Below are 16,481 nucleotides of genomic sequence, written 5' to 3' on the forward strand. Positions count from 1 at the left end.
TCTTTGATTGGTTACTTTGATGATCTATCTAATTATTTCAATTGCCCGGTGCATACCTGTTCGTCTCGGATACATAGAAATGTATATGATATTGCAGTCTGGGAACCTTGATATTTTCAACTAGGGGGAGATTTCACTGGATTAGTATTGAAGTATGACCACTCTGTGAAAATCCCCCTGATTAATTTGGCCTTTTTCAACAAGTCTCGCCAATACGAGTCGAGAATCAGCTGGGTCTCGAACTCCTCGAACCAATCGTTTGACTTTATAAGCCTTGTTGCTTTTTTTATCTGTCCAACCATGACTATAGTGCCATCAACAATATAATGCTATACCAGAAAATGCCCAAATATATCGTGCATTTCTTAAAGTGAAATGAAGGTCAGAACAGCATTTTATACTTTGTTTCTTTATTTTGTTCTGATTAAAAATACCATACAAAACTGTTTAAATTCTCTTGTATAAATGACTAATTTGTCTATGATAAAGCGGCATTTTTTCGCTATATTTAGCTAAAAATAATTTTGCGATTTTTATCTAAGGTTGACATCATGATCGAAATAATGACCGTTCATTTCTTACAGGTACGATTATGCGGGTCTAACTACGGAAAAGACAGTCATGCAGAAAGGATTATCTCAAAATTTAATCTTCTTCAAAACCAAAACGAGAAAATACATGTTTAAAACATTTTGGCAGCGTTTCAAAACGAATATGTTGATCTTGAAATAACAAAAGACGCAAGACGAAAAGGATCCCGGTCTTTGTGTCACTGACGTAGACATTTTTCAGGGAAAGCAGTGTTACAGATCATCTGATCGAAAATTTGGTCCTTTCTGTCTCAATAAAATGGTACTGAAAATAGAGGTTCTATTAAGAGTATCTTGATGATAAAATTCCCAATAAAACCACATGTTGTGTAATGTTTTCCACTCCTGTCGGTATGTTTTATAACTGTAGACATTCCCAGCAAGGTGTCGTTGTATGGACAACACCTTAGTTTGGGTACGAATTTGTTAAAAAACACCTTAAACTGAAACATACACAGGAAGATTATAATAATTTAAAGGCAATACAGTGATAATGTTGAAGTTCCGCCTTACTCTTATTCGATTCCACGACCTTGACCTTTTTGCTCACAAAAGCTTTGGTGGACAAAGTCTGAAATCTCGTGAGATACTTACCACGCTATGATTTTAGCAATACATCAAATCCACACGTTGCCCATTTTCGTGTGCGATGCGGGAATTTCTTCAACATACCCGGATGTGAAACATATGTAAATATCCCAAGCTTAAATTATTCCATATATCCCTATCAAAACTGCATAAGTATTTTCCAAAGTAATGTAGGAACTACACAAGTTCTGATACATTCCATGATTTTTGATAAATTACACAAACATACACAACAATCACAGGAAAAGGCCATGTCGTTACTCTGATAGCGACAAAGTCTAAAATGTATCAGAATTTGCAAATTCCCTCTTCTTTAGAAGGTTTGCCTCTAAATACGAATGTAATATGTAACGCTATAAGAAAGGGCCTTTTCAAATTTCTAACAATATATTTTGCGACCACTGATAATAGTAACAAATTCTTTTCATTTGATTCAATAGCAATGAATATAGATTTTCACGCGAATACAATAGGGTACTTTTGCGTGTATGAAAAGACCGCCAGAAAACCCGCTCTCCCATTTTTATTCCCATTCAGCTTGATATGAATTGTAATCGTTAAGCCTCGATTTAACCAAACCAGAAAATGTAACGCATATTCAATACAGTTCAATGCAGAATATAAATTTAATGAGAGTTATACAACATAATGAACAAAATGTACAATAGAGCTGATTACATTTGGAGCTAATCGCTGACAGAACAGTAACAAATACCAGTGGAAAACTTGTACAAATATCTGCAGGGAACTCTGTCAACAGTTTTTACATTATTTACTTTAGCTTGAAACTGTGTACAGAAAACGTTTGATCGGATTACACAGCATTAGAATCGTTTTTAAATGTACTTAAAGTAGCTACCGTCCTAAAGAATTTCTCTAATTGACGGTTTGAAGGAATGAGTAAGTCGAAAACAACGCTAAAACTGACCACAGAATGCTAATTTTCGGATCTATTCTACGTATAAGTGTTCTATCCCAACAAATCGAGTATTGGTTGTGTTTATTTTTGGCTCAAGATGGTCGTGTCTTTGGTAAGTGTTATAAAAGAAAAGCTAGAGCTCTTCCTGTGAATTTCGTGCATGTAACTTCAGTACATGACTACATTTCTACAAGACACATTCACAAATGGGTCGGTTTCTCTATACTACACAATCCCTCAGTTTCTCTATTCCACGCAGTCCCACTGGTTGGATCAACTTTATACGAAGAGCAGAGTCAACGCCCCCCGTCCCCCTCCTCAGGTACTGTCACTTTAGCGTATATTTTACTAATACACGTCATATTCCTAAAAAAGTGTTTCTGCTAGATAGACATATATTATAGCTCTTCCCATTTTGAACAAGTATTGCTATGGTATCACCGATACAGACTTACATGTTTCCTTTATAGAAAAGTAAAAAAAAAAACAAAACAAAACAAAAAAAAAACATCTTACATTATATTGGGTTTCAATTATCGGACTCCAATAATCATGTATGTAACGTACTTGTAATTTCACCTATTGACCTCGCAAACCAAAAACGATTTATTGCTAATAATGTAGATGAAATTCCCGACTGTGAAAACCTTTGATAACCTATTATAAACAAGCGAAAAGTAGCAATTTTCAACTGGCAATTATGAAACAATATTTACACACGAAACCTAAATTTTCTGACGTTTTATGGTTTTCGTTCGCCAGCGGAAATTTATCTTGCCTCCCAATCATAGAAGTAATTCAACAATTAATGGATTCCCAATTCAAGTTGCCTATATTTTATTGACATAAACCGGTGTTCAATTTCAGAAAATGTCATGGCGTGTCGCTAAATAGAAGATAATTTGGTTGTCGGCAAGTTAGATTAGTTTTTGCAAATTGCGCCTTCTCCAGGAGTCCCCACAGGAAGGTTGGTATCCGATGAAAGCCTTGCGGAGTAAAAATCATATACTTGTTGCATATTAGGTCTCTGCTGGGTGAGAATATGATATTTTCTGATCTTGATCTCGGGCAGTCCGGCGATTTCATTCGTATATACTTTAGAAATGATATTTTCCGTGTTTTTCGGCGATTTTAAGCAGGTTGTAGGTTTTTTACTGTAGACTACGGTCCATTTTTTTTTCTTGGTTATTATATGCTCGTCCAAAGATATTAATTAGTGCATGTACAATTGTATTTTTGTTTATTCTGCAAACAAGTGACGAAGAAAATTGTTTAGTTTAAATTGTAGTGCAGCTTGTACATTTTAAAAATCTTAAATTAACATGGACAAATATTGCTACTAGGTAATTATGTGCGGAAAATGAATACTCAGTTAAACAAAACAGAGGGTACTTTAAACCAATCCTTAATGTAACCTAAAATCCAATTTAGGAGATTTGCAGAGCGCAAATTCGGGCGGTCCATGGGGTGTTTTGTGTGCCGGATTACGCTCTTAGTTCAAAGGGTTTGAGTCCAGAAGCTATTTACCGTAGTAATCGTGTTTTCCACCTCAGTTTGCTCGGTTTCTATGGAGACGACGGTAATGTTGATACAACGCCGCGAAAGAACCTGTAGTGTCGTACAAAATTAACATTTTCCCACCGTTTTAGTGACATCTGAAGTTTGATGTATCGGAAATGGAATATTTCAAATGAAATGAACTTATTTGTCACAACTGATGCCACACTTGTTTTCTTCTTAACTCAAATTCATGTAGCATACTATACAGTGCTTCTTAGCTAGGTCTAGTCAGTACGTAGTGGGTCATTTTATAAGATAATACTGTAAGATTTTCCACAATACCAATTTCTTATATATAATGTTACATAAAAATGTTAAAAAAGAATAAAACATGGAAAATGCGTTCAAAGTTTGTTGAACCATTGTTATTTATTTTGTTGGGTTTAACGTCGAACCGACACAATTATAGGTCATATGACGACTTTCCAGCTTTTGATGGTGGAGGAAGACCCCAGGTGCCCCTCCGTGCATTATTTCATCACGAGCGGGCACCTGGTTAGAACCACCGACTTTCTGTAAGCCAGCTGGATGTCTTCCTCACATGAAGAATTCAACGCCCCGAGTGAGGCTCGGACCCACATCGATGAGGGGCAAGTGAACTCAGCGACCTTAACCACTCGGGCATGAAGGCCCCTGAACGTTTGTAAATGCGATAGATTTTACACAGTGTATATATACAATCAGCATCTATAGCGTAACGGGTAAGATTCGTACGTTTCTATATCATAAGGTGACATAATTCCCACGTTCCTGTCCTCTTTTCATACTGTTGCAACGGTCATTTACACACTATTTTCAGTTTAACACTCGGATCTTTCACTTTCTTCCACCCCCATAATGCCGCCGCTGGGTAGTGACTTGTTAATGAGACATATTTTACAAGTTGTATTTAATAAGTGCTTTGTGGTATTTAACAAGTGCTTTGTCTTTTTGTTATTTTGTGGTAGCAGAAACCCTTGAAGGCTTGAAATGTGCTAAACTGTGCACATTAGCGAAAATCTACTGATACTTGAAAATGTGTGAAATGCGTAATTAGTAAATAACAAAAATACCTCATAATTAACGAAATCTGAACAGCTGATATACAATAACTTGCTATTTCTATAAATGCATGTATTCAATAATAGACTTATATCTTACATGATTAATTCAATACATTAATATCATTAATTTGTGCGGTGATTATTTCAAAATAATAAAAATATGCATACTAGTATCAAAATTAATAAGCTTGCTCAAATACGAGGTAAAAATATTCTTTGTTCTCACAAGATTCACCCGTGTCTCATATAAGTCTAGGGGAACTCTTATTCTAACATCTTTTTTAACTTTCAAAATTGCAACAGAAGTGATATTCTGATATGAAAGCCGAGCATTACTTAGTGTCAGAGGTCTATCAACACGTTTACTGTAAGATGATTAGAGCGTGTCAAAGAGTGAGATGAAAGTTAAAACTGCTTAAAAAGGATAATCAATGAAATAGGTGGCAAAAGGAAAACAAATAATCACCTGATACAATGCCATAACTTTTAGGAGTTATAATTCTCATAGTCAAACTTAATTCGCTCTATATCGGCTCACAAAATGACATTGACGGCCTTAAAAAAAACAGCAAGTGACTTGTTGATTGCTGCGGAATGCAGCACATGGTTTTCACGGACGTGTACTGTTCGTGCACTACGTAAATATACTGCATGGATGTTTCTGTACAGTTGTGTGAAATTTGTTCATTCCGTACAAGACCAGAAAGCTTCTTAATGGTACAATATTTGAACTTTACATTATGAGCCAACATTATAACTATTTCAGTAACGGGGATGAAAAACATGATTATTAAAAAACCGTCGCATAACATTACATTTTCCATTTTAAACGTTTTAATTTAGAGAGGAAATCACGTTAAGACAGCGAGTTAAGTATTTTATTCGTGTCCCCTCGGGCATTTTCGATTATAAGTGTTAACGGTCTTCCATTGTACCGTCAACTAAATTTAAGATGAAAGAGATAAACCTGATAGAATTATACAAGATATGTTCTCATTATGTCTAGGTGTAGAAATTCAATTCCGCTTAAGTTTTGGACAGTATAGCGACAAACCCACAAAAATAATTTAACTATCCTATTGTTAGCCGCCATTTTGGCAGGCATTACGACATTTCCTGCGGCGCTTTTCAGGTTTCTAGTGCACCAGTGATCAGACCAAGCCGCGGGACGCCTGTTGTACCTGACGTTTTCATTGTGGCGGGCTCCTGTAACAGGATGATTAAAACATAATGTTAATAAGAGGTAGGGGTCATTCGTGTCAGACCATCCAAATTGAAGCTTAACACTAGCTGGACATCCTATGTTAACATAATCAGCATCCCTACGTTTGTAACTTGATTTAAAGATTTAAACCATACATGTATTAAGTAGCAACCAGAATAATGCCGAGGACTGTCTGTTCACGGAATGTCTGACCGGTTGTAACCACTTCATTCATCCACAGTATCATCTATGCACCGCTTTGATTCAGTAACAAGGCGTTAAGTCCAACTTGTATTAACATATTTAAGATTGCAAGCATTCTCTGAAAAACGTTTTAAGACGAAAACTTTAAATGTGACTAATGGAAACTTATACATTTAAAAATGTCAAACTTTTGATTTAAAAAAAAAAAAGCGTAACAGACACCTGGACAATTCACGATGTCCGGTAGCAAAACCCGGTAACAATAATTATCAGGTGTTCTAATGACCGGCGTTGTTGCAATTATCTGTGGTTGACACCGCTAGGTGATACCTTGTTCATTACAAATGGACAATTCATTATGCAAAATTGCAGCGGAACTTTATCGTGTGACTTCTCAAGTATGACAAGGCGGACACTGGTTTTTATTGCATTTCTGTTATATTATTTAAAGTATGTGTGTGTTTGTGTGTGTGTTTGGGTTTAACGTCTTTTTTTACCAATTTTCCAGTCATATAAACGACGGTGTCTACTTGTAGCAGTGAGCACAATGCCCAACTTTATAGGTTATAACACACTAAATAGTTGTTGTTCTTTATTCTATATAAAACTGACATATTTCCCATGACCGCAGCACACATCAGGACCCATTTTAAATGTCTGTAACCTACATTTTCTTGAAGAATATTGTCATTGCTAAATAAAAATCAGAAGAAAAGTGGGGGTCATGTTTGATGCAAGAAAAATAATTTCAGTCAAACACACAAACTGCAAAAATCAGCTAAAAAATGATACCTCAAATTATACTGGTGGTGTATGATCTAGGTTTCCATGAACATTTTTGTCATGTTGTTATTTCATTATGAAAATGCTACCTACATGTCAAGCATAGATCTGTCATGTGATTTTAGCAAAAAAAAAATTGCAAAGAAAATAAGGAAAATAGCTCTAGAGAGCCAAAAATACTGAGGACTATTTGTATCTGCCATTATGCGACTACCATTTTTTTTCGCGCCATTTTTCTATTTAGTGTCTGTATGCCTTATAGTGCTGCCTCACTGGACTATCACGTCGTAGACACGTGGCATGATACCCAACCCAGTATATTTAAAGTATAAGTACCGAGGAAAGATGCATTCCTAAAAAGGTTTTGCAAGCGTGAAATCTTTTTTTTTTACGAGGTCCAATACCCTCATTAGAATTTCCGGGTTTTCTACTGTGAACTGTTTACACAATCACTATGAAACGTATGGTGTACCATTTGGATCGAAAGTCTGCTTTGCGTGCGCGAACATTTCAGAATATACGTGCACGTATAAAAATATGCGTGCACGCGTAAATATGTAAATGTACGTTTATATGTACGTGCGCATGTATATATACGTGCACTTGTAATTACGTGTACACGTGTAAATTTACGCGTGTACATCCATATATAATTCCGCGTGCACCTATAGATTTGTGCGTGTACGTCCATATATGGGTGCACGTGTATATATACGAGCACCCAGAATTACGCGTGCACGCGTAAAATTATACGTTCACATATATATTTACGTAAAATTATACGTTCACATATATATTTACGCGTACACTGGTAAATATAAAGGTGCACGCGTACATATACGAGCACCCAGAATTACACGTTTTCATGCGAGAATTATACGTCTATTTACGCGTAAACTTGTAAATATATAGGTGCACGCGTATATTTAAATGCGACTAGAATGTGCGTGCATGCGTAAAAATTTACGTTCACGTGTATATTTTCATACGTGCACACATAAATATGTAGGTGCACGCGAAAATTTATTAGTGCACGCGTAATAACAAGTGCACGGATATATACACGCGCACGTCAATATAAGCTTGCACTTGCATAATTACGCGTGCGCGTATAAAATATACACGTGGACGTATATATTTAAACGTACACGCATATTTTTATACGTGCACATACATTTTGAAATGTGCACGCACGCAAAGCAGATCTTCGACCCAAATGGTACGCCATAGAAACGTTCACAATACTACACTCTCACAAATATATCTATCGTGAAATATTTGCATTACAGCAATCTCATAGATGTAGCTTCCTGTGAAACTTTTACATAACTGCAATCTCACATAGTATATCTACTGTGAAACATTTACATTACCACAATCTCACATAGTATATCTACTGTGAAACATTTACATTACCACAATCTCACATAGTTATCTACTGTGAAACATTTACATTACACAATCTCACATATATCTACTGTGAACATTACATACCACATCTCACAAATATATCTACTGTGAAACATTTACATTACAGCAATCTCAATAGTATAAACTACTGTGAAACATTTACATTACACAATCTCACATAGTATATCTACTGTGAAACATTTACATTACCACAATCTCACATATTTCTACTGTGAAACATTTACATTACCACAATCTCACATATTTCTACTGTGAAACATTTACTTTAACGTAATCTCAGAAATTTATCTGTTGTGAAGCATTTACATCACCGCAGTCTAGTAAATAAATCTACTATGAAACTTTCACAATATCATAGTCTCACAAATATATAAACTGTGAAACATTTACTTCACTACAGTCTCACAAATATATCTATTGTTATACACCAATACCATTCACTTCATTTTTGTTGGTTACCTGTATTTTAAGTAGCCTGTGATTCCTAAGCATCGTAGCACGACAGACAAATTCACACTGTCGTCAGCTCACCAAAATACTACAATATAATTATACTATCATCACTCACTCTTCTAAACATGATTAGAATACCACTGGAACAACACGAAATATTAGCAAGAATTATTTGTATTTTCTCTTCTCTTGGATCACGAGACATTCATCTGTCATTGGAACATGAAGCATTTTGTATACCCTCGGAGCATGAGGAAACTTGTGTTCCATTTATAAACCACAGAGAGCACAAACCAATTTGTATACCCTCGGAGCATGAGGAAACTTGTGTTCCATTTATAAACCACAGAGAGCACAAACCAATTTGTATACCCTCGGAGCATGAGGAAACTTGTGTTCCATTTATAAACCACAGAGAGCACAAACCAATTTGTATACCCTCGGAGCATGAGGAAACTTGTGTTCCATTTATAAACCCCAGAGAGCACAAACCAATTTGTATACCCTCGGAGCATGAGGAAACTTGTGTTCCATTTATAAACCCCAGAGAGCACAAACCAATTTGTATACCCTCGGAGCATGAGGAAACTTGTGTTCCATTTATAAACCCCAGAGAGCACAAACCAATTTGTATACCCTCGGAGCATGAGGAAACTCGTGTTCCATTTATAAACCTCAGAGAGCACAAACCAATTTGTATACCCTCGGAGCATAAGGAAACTTGTGTTCCATTTATAAACCCCAGAGAGCACAAACCAATTTGTATACCCGCGGAGCATGAGGAAACTTGTGTTCCATTTATAAACCCCAGAGAGCACAAACCAATTTGTATACCCGCGGAGCATGAGGACATTTGTAAAACACTTGAGCATAAAACCTTTGTATACTCTTGGATCATGAACTATTCTTCTGCCATTGGAAAGTGAAGCATTTTGTATACCCTCGGAGCATGAGAAAATTTGTATACCACTCGAGCATAATTTGTATACTTTTAGATAATAAAATATTCATCTAGCATTGGAGCATGAAGCATTTTGTATATTCCCTTGGAACCTGTAGAAAGTCTTATATTACCTGAGCATAAACTGTTTACCCTATTTTGTATATTCTTGGAGCATGAACCATTTCTATACATGGTATATGTCTGGAAGAAAGTATGTATATTTTCGGCACGGACAATTTTGTACACAATCAAAGCACTTTATGTACAACTGGAGAATAACAGTTGTGAGGGCAACGCTGCAGTCATTTATCCTGCTTACCCAGCCGATGTAGGCACCATTTGATTATTCCTATAATTAGTATACACTTGGAGCAAAACATATAAACCTTTATTAATTTGGACATAGCCTGGTCGGTGGAACAGAAGTAGCGGCGAATGCCGTATATGGAATTAAGCCCGCTTATTCTTTATCTTGTTGAGCTATTTAGAAAACTATGATACTTCAACTATCAAAGACAGATTATAGAACGTGTAAAGTGATGAAAACTTTGAACAAACAAAGGGATCGTGGATTAAGATTGTGGGAGACTGAAGTGGTTATATGGAGTTCGGCTCCTTAAACACCACTGAGATTGAATTAATTCGAGCCTTAATCGCTGCTGCGTCGATATCTGCACTTTCGCTTTGATCGCCGAAATCATACAGAGCTACTTTATCATTTATGTAATAGATACGTATTCAATACATTTGCTCGCGTTTCTCTGATTAGCCACTGAGATACGAAACTAAAATCAGGAATTCAAACATTTCAATGTTGATTTAACAGAACTTTACAGGACCCACTATTTTGATTAAATTTTTAACTTCAGCTTGATAAATGTCCGCAGCGGTGCTCTTTCACACAGATGGGAGCTATTGTAGAAACATTTATCAAAATGAAATCAGTTCAAATATCTAAAACGTAGGAAATTTCACGAATCATGACAAATTTTCTTGTCTGACAGTTTGTATTATTGTCCAAATTGAAATTATATATCTGAGAGTTTCCTTTGAAATAAAGAATTGTCTTTCATGAAGCCACCTGTAGAGGGGAAATATTGAACTTACTGGTTGATTTAAAATGGATCAAAGAAGTTGAAAGAATAATTGGTATACATTTGTATACAGTTCCGTGAAACGTTACAACGAATTAAGATTGCTGTTTAATGAATTAAAATTTCGAAGAATGAAGAAAACAACACAAACAAATTAACGAAATAAGATTTCGTTGTAAAGATTTTATATAACGAATTAATAATTTGATGAAGAAGTTATTGAGTGTGTCCCTTAAATGGTAATAACTGCTTTGTTTATGATTTTGCTGTGTAGGACCATATTCACCACGGATCATATTTATCCTATTTTTTCACACTACCAATTGCAACACTGAAAGAAGTTATTTTCTAACCAAACAGTTGTGTATATTCTGTATTTGGCCAGTGCATCCCTGCGTGAAATACATGCAAACATGGCTGATTTCTGCCAGTGTCGTGATGTCGTTCTGGCGCCCCCGCGAGAACGAAAGAACGACGTTTTCACATTTGGCGTTGTTTCGTTCCCTCGTCAAATGTGAAAATATCGTTCTGGCGTTCTGGCGCGGTCCGGTAGAGCATGCACAGTGTTGTCCTGTTTCATAGCAGTAATTCGGTCAAAAATGTGCTTCCGTGGTGTAGTCGAAAGAAGTCCCTTATAAATAGATCCTATTTTCTTTCTCATTTTTAGCGCATTTGCGAATACACCAAATGGCATCATTTCACATAAAATAAGACACTTTTCATGCTAATATTCGCATGTTTTCGAGTTGTTTACTTGAAAACGAATGTAGGGTGTTTATTCTGCGGACCGCTGTCTGAAATGTGGCAATATGAAGGTACCTGACTTCAGCTGACTTGCATTTTACTGCATACTATTCAACATCCCTTTTTCTTTTCGTTTTCTTGAAACAAATGTATAGAAATCTTGTGGAAAATAGGTCTACGACGGAGTGAAAATCTAGAAACTGTATCAAAATTGTTCTGAAGTAGCTGAATTTCATACGAACAAAGAACAATTTCTTTTATTGGTAAATAGCCTCTAAGTGGCAAATCAGGTATTTTTCTCAAAATGACAGATCACGCTGCATAAGGTAAACATTCAGACTCCTTACTGTGTTTTAAAACATAAATTTACTCTCATAATCCATACTTCTTTCATTTAGATTTGTCTACTAATACTGCGCATGCACTACCGGAACGCGCCAGAACGCCATAACGATATGTTCACATTTGGCGTTGTTTCGTTCCGTCGTGCGCCAGAACGACAGAACGCCAAGACGACGTTTTTTTGGGGGGCGCCGTTTATAAGTGTTGTTCTTTCGTTCTGTCGCATTGCATTCTTCGTTTTGGCGGGGGTGCCAGAACGAGGGAACGAAACAACGTCAAAAGAGGAAAACGTCGTTCTTTCGTTCTGGCGGGGACACCAGAACTAAAGGACGACACAAGCAGAAATCAGCCACCATACATCTTTATATCTTGTGTTGATGTTCATACGACATGTTACATAAATTCGAACGGATTGTTAAAGAGTTAACCAAGCTTTTTTTTTATTTTTAAATATTGCTCACTGCTAGATGGTATAATCTGATTTTTCGATCTCAAAAACGTTTCTTTTTAGACGATATTACTGCATTGATATAAATATGTGTGAAAATTGCCAGCGTTTAATAATTATGCTAATGACACATACTTCAGATTCGAGAAAAATATTTGAGCATATTCCAAGTCAATCAGAGAAAGGTGATTTATTGATAGCGAACGTGATAAGAATTCAATCTTATTGTTTCAGTTCGTGCGTTTCCGCTCAACGTTCATCGGTTCCTGTCGTTAGCTATGGAACACGAGACCAGCACGTGAGATGCGCGCGGGTGACAACATTTTGTCTGCCAACAGAGCGGCGATTACGTTTAGAAAATCGCGCCCGATGACTGTGCTATGACAACTCGTGTCAGTGACTCCGACAAAATTAAATACGCAGAGGCCTAATAGAAAGCATGTGTAGAAACCAAACAGACGAGGCGTCAGCCATAATTGTATTTTGAATGTTTAGAAATATAAACTTTATTTTTCAGATCCAGTCCAACGGTCAGTCAAGCCTCGTCCATAAGGCATTTTAGGACAAAATCTTACGACAAGACCCAACCAGAACGAACTCAGATTTTGAATGTGGACGCTACATGAGATTGGGATTGGACACAGCCCTAACTTAAGATTGGGCCCGAACAAAACTTAGGACCCATTTAAATGTTAGGACTAGACCCAAGAACAGAACTTAGAATTGGACCCAATTAGACATTAGGACTAGACACAATCAAAACTTCGGACTTGACCCGACCAGGATCCCAATAAAACTTTGGACTTGACCCGACCAGGATCCCAATAAAACTTTGGACTTGGCCCAACGAAAACTTATGCTACAACTCCGTTGCAAATTAGACAAAACTTAGGACTGATCAAACTAGAACTGGTCACTGCTAGCGTAAAATGAAAGGCGACTGTCTGAGATATTTTAATTTTAAGCGATAAAGACGAAACCTTTGGCGATAGTCTAAAACCTTTCGACCTGAGGCGAAAGTCTAAAACCGTTCGGTCTGAAGCGATAATCGGAGACCTTGCAACATGAGGCGATAGCCTGAACCATTTCGACCAAAGGTAATTGCCTAATATCTTTGGACCAGAAATAAATTTGACTGAATATTGATTGTACCTGTTGACCCGGACCTTGTATATCTAAGATTTAGCATTACACACAAGAACATGCAATATCCTTAGTTGATGAGACATCTAGTCTAGAATGTAAAAGAAAAGAAGTTAAATCTAGATAATTTGTTTGCGTACGAAGGTGTGCTTTTATGAAAGAGTGCATCAGAATGGGGATTAAAGGCGAACACCTAATATATCTTGACATGTAATCAAATGTGGAATCAGTAAAAACATGCATGTAGTATTCGGATATATGGAAGTTCTTGTCTCTAGCTGGAAGTTGAGGATAACGTTCAAGCTCTAGACGATATGAGGTACAATCGGAAACAATGGCCACACCAGGTCAGCTATAATTAGGAAGAGTAATGTATACTTACGTGTATATAAACTTTTAAAGTTGTCATCTGTTGTTACTCAATCTAATGAATTTGTATTTATTTAATTCATATCATATTTTCAAGTTTCACAGTGTTTCTATTCATAATATGCAAATGATGTTACAGACATAGTTTGCAAAAACTACCTATTTATATACATGAATCTTTTTTCTTTTTTTCTTTACAGTTATATGACCAAGAAAGGAAAAACAGGAGTGTCCCGTATTACAGTTACATAGCCTAGAATCGGAACGAATCATTGTCTAATATTTTAATAGTTTAAAGCCTCATATAAGGGAACAGTACCTCGTGTTACTTAAGATACAAAGCACTGAATGAGGAATCATCAATTCCCCGTATCAGAGTTACATGATCAAGAAAGGGGAAGCATCAGTGATCCGTATTACAATTAAATAGCCTAGAATATAAGAGAATCAGTACCCTGCGTAACAGTTATACAGCCTAGAATAAAGGAGCATCATTACCCTGCATTACAGTTATATAGCCTAGAAGAAAGGAGCATCATTGCCCTGCATTGCAGTTACAAATGTATATAGCCTAGAATAAAGGAGCATCATTACCCTGCATTACAGACATAGTTTGCAAAAATTACCTATTTATATACACGAATCTTTTTTATTTTTTCTTAGTTTGCTCAAAACCTTTATGTCTTTAAACTGTTCTGGATAAACATGACTCAACCTTTTAAACGAAATTACATCAATAGTACTCCTTTAGAAACAGTAAATGTTGAAGCCCATATCGGCTCGGTCATTTACTATTCCAAGTTACCAACATATTGACAGAGCGCCAGATAAAGGTGTTAATCAAATTGCATGGGCTCACTTTATCTCGAAATCCTCTAAAGAGTACCTAAGAAGCGGAGATTTTAGGTCGTCACTTTGCTTTATATTTAGGTAATCTATAATTGTGGGAAATGAAAAGTTGACTTTAGAAAAATGATATAAAAATCCAGTCCTTAAGTGCTTTATATTTTATGTTGTATTTGATGGGCATAAATCAAATCTCCACTGGCATATAAGCTTGGCGTTTCTCATATGTTTGTTTATGGTAGGGCTACACATTCTTAACCGTAAATGTGATATAATGAGAATAAAACGTTCAGACCCTTTTTAAACATTTAAGACATGTATTTACTTGTTCAAAGTGAGTTTTTAACCTGGTTAGACAAACACAGAAATCACTAATCGGTCGTGTCGCCAGCTGGTATACTAATACAAACATTCTTTACTACATAATATACATTTTGTATCTCCATTACTTCTATAGTTTCAGCTTTGTTTCATCCATTGGAATGGACTTTTAACCGCTAGCCTTATCTCATATTACAATTATATGGTCTTCAATGGGGAAACATTAGTACCACATATTAAAGTTTTGTGGCGGAGGGAAACAGTTTTCCCTCGGATTACAGTTATATGGCCTACAATGGGGAAGCATTTGTGCCCCGTATAACAGTTACATGACTTAGTACAGGGAAACATTTGAGCCCCGGATTACAATTATATGGTCTAGAATGGGTAAAAATTTGTGCCCCGTATAAAAGTTATCTGACTTAGAACAGGGAAACATATGAGACCCGAATTACTCTTATCTGGCCTAGAATGTGGAAGCATCAGTACTATATTACAGTAACATGGTTTAGACAGGAGAATTATCAATTCCCCGTATTACAGTTATATGACCAAGAAAGGAAAAACAGGAGTGTCCCGTATTACAGATACATAGCCTAGAATCGGAACGAATCATTGTCTAATATTTTAATAGTTTAAAGCCTCAAATAAGGGAACATTACCTCGTGTTACTTAAGATACAAAACATTGAATGAGGAATCATCAATTTCCCGTATCAGAGTTACATAATCAAGAAAGGGGAAGCATCAGTGATCCGTATAACAATTAAATAGTCTAGAATATAAGAGAATCAGTACCCTGCGTAACAGTTATACAGCCTAGAATAAAGGAGCATCATTACCCTGCATTGCAGTTATATAGCCTAGAAGAAAGGGACATCATAATTCTGCATTACAGTTATACAGCCTAGAATAAAGGAGCATCATTACCCTGCATTACAGTTATACAGCCTAGAATAAAGGAGCATCAATACCCTGCATTGCTGCTGGATAACGGTTAAATAGCTTAAAATGAAGGAGTATTAGTGCCCGGATAACAGTTAGATAGCTTAGAATGAAGGAGTATTAGTGCCGTGATAACAGTAAAATAACTTAGAATGAAGGAATATTAGTGCCCGGTTAACCATTAAACAGCTTAGAATGAAGGAGCATTAGTGCCCGGATAACAGTTAAATAGCTTAGAATAAAGCAGCACCAGTGCCTGGTTACTAGTAATAGTTATACAGCTGAGAATGAAAGATCATCAGTTCCCGGATAACAATTATATAAATTGGAATGAAGGAGCATCAGTGCCATGTAGCCTACCGGATAACAGTTATATAGCCTAGAGTGAAAAAAAAAAAATTGTCAGAGAATCATAAATTTTATTGCCTATAGGTAAATTGGTTATTTCCTGTGTTTTGCGTTTTATTAATTGAAATGCTGTTGTTTCTTTGAGTTCCAAAGACCTTCTGTAA

At 36.2% G+C, this 16,481-nt stretch overlaps 2 long non-coding RNA genes across 6 annotated transcripts in view; one reads left to right on the forward strand and one right to left on the reverse strand.

Moving 5' to 3' along the window:
- Positions 1–16,481, reverse strand: part of LOC128558450 (uncharacterized) — a 142,153-nt gene that overhangs the window by 15,129 nt on the left and 110,543 nt on the right. The gene's annotated exons all lie outside the window — the stretch shown is intronic.
- On the forward strand, positions 1,727–15,204 carry LOC123554794 (uncharacterized). The gene is made up of 3 exons (XR_006687117.2): positions 1,727–2,209; positions 12,864–13,836; positions 14,059–15,204. It is a non-coding gene; the product is annotated as an uncharacterized LOC123554794 (long non-coding RNA).

Source organism: Mercenaria mercenaria, chromosome 7 (genome assembly GCF_021730395.1).
Source record: "Mercenaria mercenaria strain notata chromosome 7, MADL_Memer_1, whole genome shotgun sequence".
Classification (NCBI taxonomy): Eukaryota; Metazoa; Mollusca; class Bivalvia; order Venerida; family Veneridae; genus Mercenaria; species Mercenaria mercenaria.